The sequence below is a fragment of the Brassica oleracea genome, chromosome C4 (genome assembly GCF_000695525.1).
Source record: "Brassica oleracea var. oleracea cultivar TO1000 chromosome C4, BOL, whole genome shotgun sequence".
NCBI classification, from domain to species: Eukaryota; Viridiplantae; Streptophyta; class Magnoliopsida; order Brassicales; family Brassicaceae; genus Brassica; species Brassica oleracea.
The window spans coordinates 33,356,900-33,366,545 of NC_027751.1; positions in this window are offsets into that span (position 1 = coordinate 33,356,900).

Here is a 9,646-nt window from a genome sequence, read left to right on the forward strand (position 1 = left end):
AGAGCGTAGATGGGCCTCTAGACCAGTTTGGATCCTTGCGGACCGTTCTTAGGCCTTTTGGCGTTTATACGATTTCTCGGTTTTAGTCATAAAACTTCGAGAATAACTTTAATCAAAACGAAACGAGAAGTATATGGTCCGGAAGGTCGGATATCACAGATATACGGATGATACGGGAGTCAAAGTAAGTCGGACAGGCCGGGATCAGGTCGAGCTCGCCGGGCGAGCCGACCGAACTCGCCGGCGAGCACAATCACACGACGGTTCAGCTCGCCGGCGAGCTGACCGGCGTGATGGTTGAGATCGCCGGCGAGCTGACCCGCGTGATGGTTCAGCTCTCCGGGGAGTGGCTTTTGTACTGGATTCGCTCGTTCGTTCACTTCCGATCTTTCTTTCAGTGAATGTTTTGCGAGAAATCCGTGAATAACAAATAATTATAGCCGTTGATTTCGAAATAACCAGTTTTGACCCCAACACTTACCATCCTCATCTTCACCAAATATTTAGAACTTTGCCATTGACATCAATACCCCAACCACCATGAACTACCAAACTGAGAGTGTTAATGCCCTAAAGTTTCGATTTTTTCTCATCATTTCTCATCTCCATTCCATACAAACTACATATCTTACAATTTCTCTCAAAATTCATCAAAAAAATTAAAGATTTTGATTACAAATTATGTAAGGTTCATAAGCTCATGATTCTTGGTGATTAACGAGTAGGTAGTTGTTGTGGTGAAGTTCTGGGTGATTGGAGAAACCACACAAGTCATCTCACGAGTTCAAGGTATGAAATCGCGAACCACATTTTATTTTTCAGATTTGTTCGACGAAGAAGTCTTCTTCATCGAGAAGACTTCTTCATCGAAGTCTTCTGGTCAATGCATAGGTTAGTTTTGCAATTGACCTTTTGTGTGTTTTTAATAGAAGACTTCCCTACAAGTCTTCTAACTTTCCTTTGTAAACAAAAAAATTTTAAATTCTAAGGAAGACTTAGGGAAGTCTTCTCGGATAAACAGGTTAGTTTTAAATTTGACCGAAGTTCGTCAGAAATTTGACTTTTTGCAGAAAACTTCTAAGGAAGTCTTCCTGGAGAAAACTTCTACAGAAGTCTTCTGAAAGTCTTCCCTAAGTCTTCTCAATGCCGGAAGATGTCTGCGTGGGTTACTTTTGCAATTGAAAAATAATAGTAAAACATTTAATATCAATGAGAAGACTTCTTTAGAATTCTTCTCGAGTTTAATTTTGGGTTTTGGTCAAACCATTGCCCGTGAGAGAAGACTTCTAGAGAAGTCATCCGACAGAAGAAGTCTTCTAACGAAAAGTCAAATATAGTCAATTGCAAAAGTAACCCAGCAGACTTCTTGCAACATTAAGAAGACTTCCGGAAGTTTTAGAGAATACTTCTTTTGAAGTATTCTCTATGTAGACTTCCCTAGAAGAAGTCTTCAACAAAAAATCAAAATTATGACCAACATCGGTCAAATTCAAAGGTAACATGTTTATCCGGGAAGACTTCTCTGGGAATTTAAAAAAAAAATCAATTTCAAAAGTAAGCCAATATTTACAAAGGAAGACTTCCGAAGATGTCTTATGTAGAGTAAACTTCTTAAGAAGTCATCCTTCGTAAATTTGCAATTGCAAAAATGACATAAACTGAAGACTTCTTTTGAAGTCTACACATGGAAGACTTCTTTTGAAGTCTTCCATGGATGACTTCAAAAGAAGTCTTCTACGTAAATCTTTATTAAACTTCAAATTTATCTAAAACTAAAATGAATTTTTAATATTTTCTTGCTAATTTATGTTTATTAGTCAATATTAGGACTACTGAGTCAAATTCATAACTTAATTGGTGATAATTATGTAGTTACAAACATTGATGTTTAATATTGTTTCTAGCTAAACGGAGAAGTCTTCTGTAAGTCTTCCTCATAGGTGTTAACTTTCAAAAGTGTTAAGTAACTTCAAGAATGTCAAGTCATGTGGTTTAATGTGTCTTTTTGGATCATGAAATTTAAAAAAAATTCAACTTTCACTTAAAATTCAAGTTTGATCTTTTGTGAATTTGACTAAGTTTTTTTTGTGAAGTCTTCTCTCTTAGTTTTAGTAAATTTGACTAAGTTTTTGTGTTGTTGTGTTTTGCTATGAGTGGGTAGAATGGTTAAAAAAAATTCTTTTGATTAACATTTCTTTAAGTTTACAAAAGAATTCACAACTAAATAGTGCACATACAAATCATAAAACAGACCATAAACAAAACTATTACATATGAAACTAGATATCATTCCTCAATATAGATAAGCTTGGTATCTACTTGACATCATTCTTTTGTACTACTTTAGACAGAAGACTTTGGAAGACATCCCTAAGACTTCGTGGGAAGTCTTCTAACATAAAATACATTAGAAGAGTTCTCAAGAAGTCTGCCAAGAGTCTTCCGAGAGTTTCTAAGAGTCTTCCAAGAGTATTCTGAGAAATCTTCCAAAGTCTAACTCATAACTGAAAAATCTGCTTATTCAAAAGCATTCAAATGGCTTCAAAGAGAGAAATATTCAAAAATAATTTTTTATGCTTAAATAATAAATAAAACAATCAAATTAGGTAGAATCTATAATTTCTTAGAATCTAATATATAAAAAACATAATACATATCGAAAATTTATATAACTTTAAGCAGAAAACTTTGGAAAACTTCCTGAAAACTTCGTGGGACGTCTTCTAGCATAAAATGCATTAGAAGACTTCCCAAGAAGTCTTTCGAGAGTCTTCCAAGAGTCTTCTGAGAAGTCCTCCAAAGTCTGATTTAGACCTGAAAATTTTACATATTCAAAAGCATTCAAATAGCTTCAAAAAACATTTTTTATGCTTAATAATAAACAAAAAACTGTCACATTAGGTTGAATTTATAACTTTTTTAGAAGCCAATATATAAAACACAAAAAATACATATCCAAAATTTGTATCACTTTGGGCAGAAGACTTCGTGGAAAGTCTTCTAGCATAAAATGCATTAAAAGACTTGTCTAGAAGTCTTCCGAGAGTCTTCTGAGAAACCTTTCAACGCTAGTCTCAGATCTGAAAAACCTACAAATTCAAAAACATTCAAATGACTTCAAAACAGATAAAAACTTCAAAAAAATAATTTAATGCTTAAATAATAAACAAAACAGTCACAATATGTTGAATTTATATCTTTTTAGAATATAATATATAAAACACACAATAATACATATCCAACATTTATAGATCTATCTTTGAATGAGTGAAAGATGAGAACCACGTAATGAAAAACCTGCAAAAATAAGATAAATTTGTGAGAAGACATAAGAAAAAAATGAGAAATGGATTTAAATTTGGTGTTTTGATGTTCAAAAAGATTAGAGACAGGTTAGAGAGTTTTAGAGTGAGAAACATTACATTTTTGTTGCAGCCATTTGAGAGGAAGAAAGGAAATGTGTAAATTTTCTTTATATATGGAGACAAAAATTCCAATTAGGTTAAATATTTTCGATATAGAAAACTTCTTAGGAAGTCTTCTAAGACTTCTTGGAAAGTCTTCTAAGAGAAAACTTCCTAGATCCTACATTCACTCATCTATGTTAAAAATAATTCAAATTTAGTAAAACTAAATTTCATCGTTTTTAAATGTTTATTGATACATGATTTCTATTTTTCTCTTTCAAAATATTTTTATTCCCAAGAAGTCTTCTGTGAGTTTTCAAGACCCTATAATCAAATAACTAAGAAAAAAATATTTTCTTAAACTTTTAAGATATTTAGAAAGTATTTAAATCAAGTTATTAGATAGTCACTAATCACATATAGGTCAAATTTAAGAAAAAAAAAAGATGAGATTTCAAAATCTAATCCTAAAAATACTAACAATACTACAACATATGTTACCATACCCTAAACCAAAGACTATCATGAGTCAATCTACATTCACTCATCTATGTTAAAAATAATTCAAATTTAGTAAAACTAAATTTCATCGTTTTTAAATGTTTATTGATACATGATTTCTATTTTTCTCTTTCAAAATATTTTTATTCCCAAGAAGTCTTCTGTGAGTTTTCAAGACCCTATAATCAAATAACTAAGAAAAAAATATTTTCTTAAACTTTTAAGATATTTAGAAAGTATTTAAATCAAGTTATTAGATAGTCACTAATCACATATAGGTCAAATTTAAGAAAAAAAAAAGATGAGATTTCAAAATCTAATCCTAAAAATACTAACAATACTACAACATATGTTACCATACCCTAAACCAAAGACTATCATGAGTCAATCTACATTCACTCATCTATGTTAAAAATAATTCAATTTCAGTAAAACTAAATTTCCATCTTTTAGAAATGTTTATTAATACATGATTTTGACTTTTTCCCCTTGAAAATATTTTTTTATAAAATTTATTAATTATTTTTAAGATCTAATCCATGAGAAGACTTCTTTTAAAATTTATTATTTATTTTTAAGATTTAATCCATGAGAAGACTTCATCTGGAAGACTCATGGATGACTTATGGATGACTTTTGATTTAGGCGGGAAACCTAAATTTTTCCAAAATTTAGGTGGAAACCCTAAATTCTACTAAAATTTAGGCGGGATGTGTCGGAAGACTTCTTTTTAAGTCTTCTGTGAGTCTTCCAGACCCTAAAATCAATTAACTACGCAAAAAACACTTTCTTAAACTTAAAAGAAACTTAGAAAGTGTTTAAATCTAGTTATTAGATAGTTACTAAACATATATGGGTCAATTTGAAAGACACTAAAGATACATACAATACTATAACATATGTTACCAAACCCTAAACCAATAACTCATGAGCCAATATACATTCACTGATCTATGTTGAAAATAATTCAATTTCAAATGAACTAAATTTACATCATTGAGAAATGTTTATTATTATATGATTTCAATTTTTTACCCATAAAAATATTTTTTATAAAATTATAAAATTATTTTAAGATCTACTAAAGGAGAAGACTTACAAAGAAGTCATCATAGAGATTAGAGAATACTTCTTTGTAAGTCTTTTCTAACGGAGGGTTATAATGGTAAAACTGAATACATGTTTTTTTGTTTGTTCATAAAGGGGCTGTTGTAATTTCACTAGAATTTTGGGTTACTTTTGCATTTCATTGAATTTGGGGTACACTATTGTATTCAAAATCAAGTTTTGAGTCACTTTTGGCAAATCCCCTATATTTTAAACACAAATATTCCTTTTATAAAACTATTTCATAGTAGAAAGTTAAATGGTCTATTACAAAATCATAATATAAAATCTTAACTAACCAAATATGATATAATCTAAAATATTTTAAACTAATGTGGAATATTTTATAAATTAAAAATGTCTTAAATTAATGTGAAATATTTTGTCTTAAAAATAGCATCCAATACCTAACTATTTATTCCTAAGAACTAAAAATGTTTAAAACACATGTAAATAATCAATTAACATCACTAACTGAAACATTATTATGTAAAATAAAAAATTATTTGTAAATATGTATTTTACACATATTTAAATTATTGATTCTATTGGAAATAAAATATAACATGACAAATATATAAAATTGGCTAATATTATTGCTGTTGAAAACACAATAAAATTATTGTTGATTTCTCTTATCAAATTGTGTGATTAAAAAGTACATATTAAACAGTTATTTAATATTGGTAAGTTTTTTAATATATAAATATAAATATAAATATAAATATAAATATAAATATATATTATATTCATTTTTATAAAATAAATTTTGGACAGTAAAAAAGTTAAAGAAAATACTTGAACGGAGGATCAAAATCTAGTATTGGTTGTTCGAAAAGAACAAAAATGAAATATAGAAAATATGAGAGAATGAGAGAAACCATAGTTGTGTTCAGTGAAATCTAGATCAATCAATTCAATAAATGGCATACAAGTGTTTGTACTACCATGAAGTATAATTTTTATTCAATTTGTTATATGGTAATAAATATAAAATAAAATATGCAACTTACATATCAGTTTTCATCGTCTTCTTCAACACCGCATTTGATGTTCAAGCGGCTTTGAATGGGTAACATAGATCAAAAAATACAAATAAAAAATAAATGCAGATCAAGCAAAACAAATGCATATCAAATAGAACAAATGCAGATCAAGCTAATTTAATAAATTATTGTATTTTCATAAATATTAAGTTTTTTTAATGAAAATTAAATATCTTAAAATATAACCTATTATAAATAAGTAAAAAAAATATCATGTTTAAAAAATAATATATCATCATTTAGTAGAGAAATTTATAAATATATGGTTCTTTCTTACCATTTGGTTCAACTATAAAACTAATATTTCGATTTTTATATATGTTATTGTATCAACAAAATTTTCATTTAAGAATTTAACAGAATGTGTATAATATGTTTTACATAAAAATTATATAAGATTTTGAATATCTAAATTAATTATATATGTGTTTATGAAATTGTATAAACTTTAATATATACATATATGTAAATAATATATAATTTTATATATTTTTATAAAAAAATTATCTTAAAATTATTTATAAAATGAAAAAGACTTAGTTTTAAAGAGGATGTTTTGTTGTGAAAAAATAAGTAAACTACTATTTAACATTTATAAATAGAGATAAAAAAATAATTACTCAAAAAAATAATAATTAAAAGACAGCATGCTTTGATTGGGCCCATGCATTTGGTTACCCATTTTTTCTTGTTCCTGCATGACAATATTTTATCACACAGATTTGTCTGGCATACAGTTCCATTTATTTTTTATTATTATTAATTCTTCTGCATTTTTAATGTTGATTGGAAACTAAATAGAGAACAATCTCCATACTATTTTCTCCTGCTTTTCTTTTGTATTTCTCTTGCCCCACATTCAAACTCTTAATCTACAATACCACATATGTCTCCACTCCAATAAACGAGTGTATAAGATTGAAGATGCATAAAGGTAATTTGGTCAACTTTTTCACAAATATATAACATATCCTACCCGTAGCTTCCTTAAGGTTATTTGTTTAAGTTAAGCTTTTTGTGTTATTAGATGCAGTTTTTCTGCTTGAGTAAGTTCAGTCTGATCCATTTGCCCACAATGATTTACCTGATAACAGCCTCCATATGAGTTTTAGCCCATACACCGACAAGATATTTTTGTCTGGTCATTTAAATAGATTTGTGAGGAATACAAGCTGGAAAACGTAAGAGATAGGCAAACGGGTAGCACAATGTAACAATCAGATAGAGAGAGGTGAACTTACGATTATGTAACTTTTAATGAAGAGAAACGATGCTGATCGACGTACACCCAAAGAAGAAGATATTTAGTTAAGCTGACATGTCAAATATTTAGAAGCTGATTGGCTAAATATTATTATTTTGGCTGGACAGTCTCATTTCCTTCTAAAGATTTTCTTTATATAGTACTAGGTGGATGGTCCGCACATATGTGTGGGCATTAATATAATTCATATATCACATGTACAAAAATTATTATGAGTGTATAAGTATACCGAACTCTCTCACACACACGGCCACCCCGTTTCTCTTTGTTTCTCTTTTTGTCTCACTCATTTCGTCTCTCTCAGTATATATTTATTAGATAGTACGCGTGCCCTGCGTGGAGTGAATGGACTAAATAAAGATTAGAATTTTTAATCTATAAATATGAGAAAGTTAAAAGTTATAGTCACAAATATTTCATGTTATATAATGAAAGATTGAAGGACACTGTGCATGTTTATAGAAGATAAGCTTCGTTTTTTTTTAACTTGTGTAAATGGTTAGGTGTCAATGAAGTAAATTTTGTGGAAGTAAATTTATAAGAGTAATTTATAACTTGTGTAATTGGTTAGATTTTTAATTTTTTTTGTAAAAAAAACTTGTTTAATAATATTTCTCAAGTAAATCGCTAAAATTTTGTGTGTGATTTTTAATCAGCCATGAGAATTTAAATAAATTTATAGTAACCTTCCTATATTAATCGAAACCAAAATGTGTTATGAGGATTGCATATATCAGTTTCCTATTTTTGGTTATTGCATAAATTACGATCAAATTTAAATTAGCAAAAGAATCAATTAAATATAGAAATCAAGATCTATTGGATTTGATATTCATAAACGCGATCAAATCCGCAATTTATTTAAATTCTTGGGTTGATTTCCTATTTATTTACTTGGATTTAAATTCTTGGGTTGATTCCCTATTTATTTACTTGAATTATATAACTTTTGAATAATCGAATCATTGATAATAATGAAAATAACTTACTAATTCCTAAAAAATGTATTGTATAACAAAAATAATTATAGAAGTAGAAGTTTCATATTCATATAAAAGTAGATACAAAGTAAATATATAGTTTTTAGATTTATAATATAAAACGTTTAATACTAAAACTTCATGGATTAATATGCACACAAAAAATCATGAATATGTTTTCTCCGATATTTGTTGCTCTTCATATATGAATATGCATACAACACTCATGTTATAGTTTGGTTTTTCATATAAACGTAGAAGTTGCATATTCATATAGACGTAGCTACAAATTAAATATAGTTTTTAGATTTATAATATAAAACGTTAAATACTAAAGATATATATGGATCAACTTTCTAGCCTTTCATATAGACGTAGAAGTTGAATATTCAAATGATCCGTTTCTAAAACACAATACTTTCCTAGCTTGTATATCGTAATAACACCATTTATTATAATGTAACAAACTTTCATCAAAAGTTTAATGTGCAAAATATATGCTATAATGTTAAATGGCATTACATGTAATTTATCTAGGTAATGGAGGCTTTTTAAAAATATTGCGTGAGGAGAACTCTCATGATGACAATTACATATGAGATTGAGGTTAATTAATAAAAATATTCCTCAAATAATAAAAAGGAGATGACATAATAGTGTGTGATACGTTCCTTTAAAAGTGCAGCAAACACATCGTTTGGTTAAGATCTGTAGTTAGACTATCGGGTAAAATGCTTAGAATAAAGATGCGTAAAATGAAACATATACTATACTAGAAGGGTGTCCGTGTTTCGCGCGGAATATTATTTTTATTATTGCTAAGAACATGATTTTTTGGATAATGTAATTATGTTGTCGTTTTTATTTGTTAAGATCATTATTTGGTGTTTTTAGCGTGTTATGTAGTAATAGATGATATGTTAATATATTTTGTGTTTGTATTTTCGAATAATGTGTTGTTGTGTGTATAGTACTTGTTAGTAGTGAAATGAGCATCTAATGTAAAAGATTATTGAATTTCAATAACTTTGTTGATTCTAAGATTAGCGGGTTCAACGTCAAAATTGTATTATATTTTTTTCATATTTTTGAAAATTATAACTTGTAAGATGTTTTTGCCCTCTCCCTATATTTTGACCTTGAGCCATCCCCGTCTATGTATTTCGTTACCTTTCTGGTGTGCGATGCTTCTCACCATCACCGGAAAAAGACTTACATCTTTCTCTTGTTCTTCCTTGTCTTCTTATTATATGGTATTTGTTGTAGATCGGGTTTATGAGTTTTCAGTTTTTCGGTTGATTCTCACGGCATTGTAGGTTGTTCCAGTCAATATTGATTGCT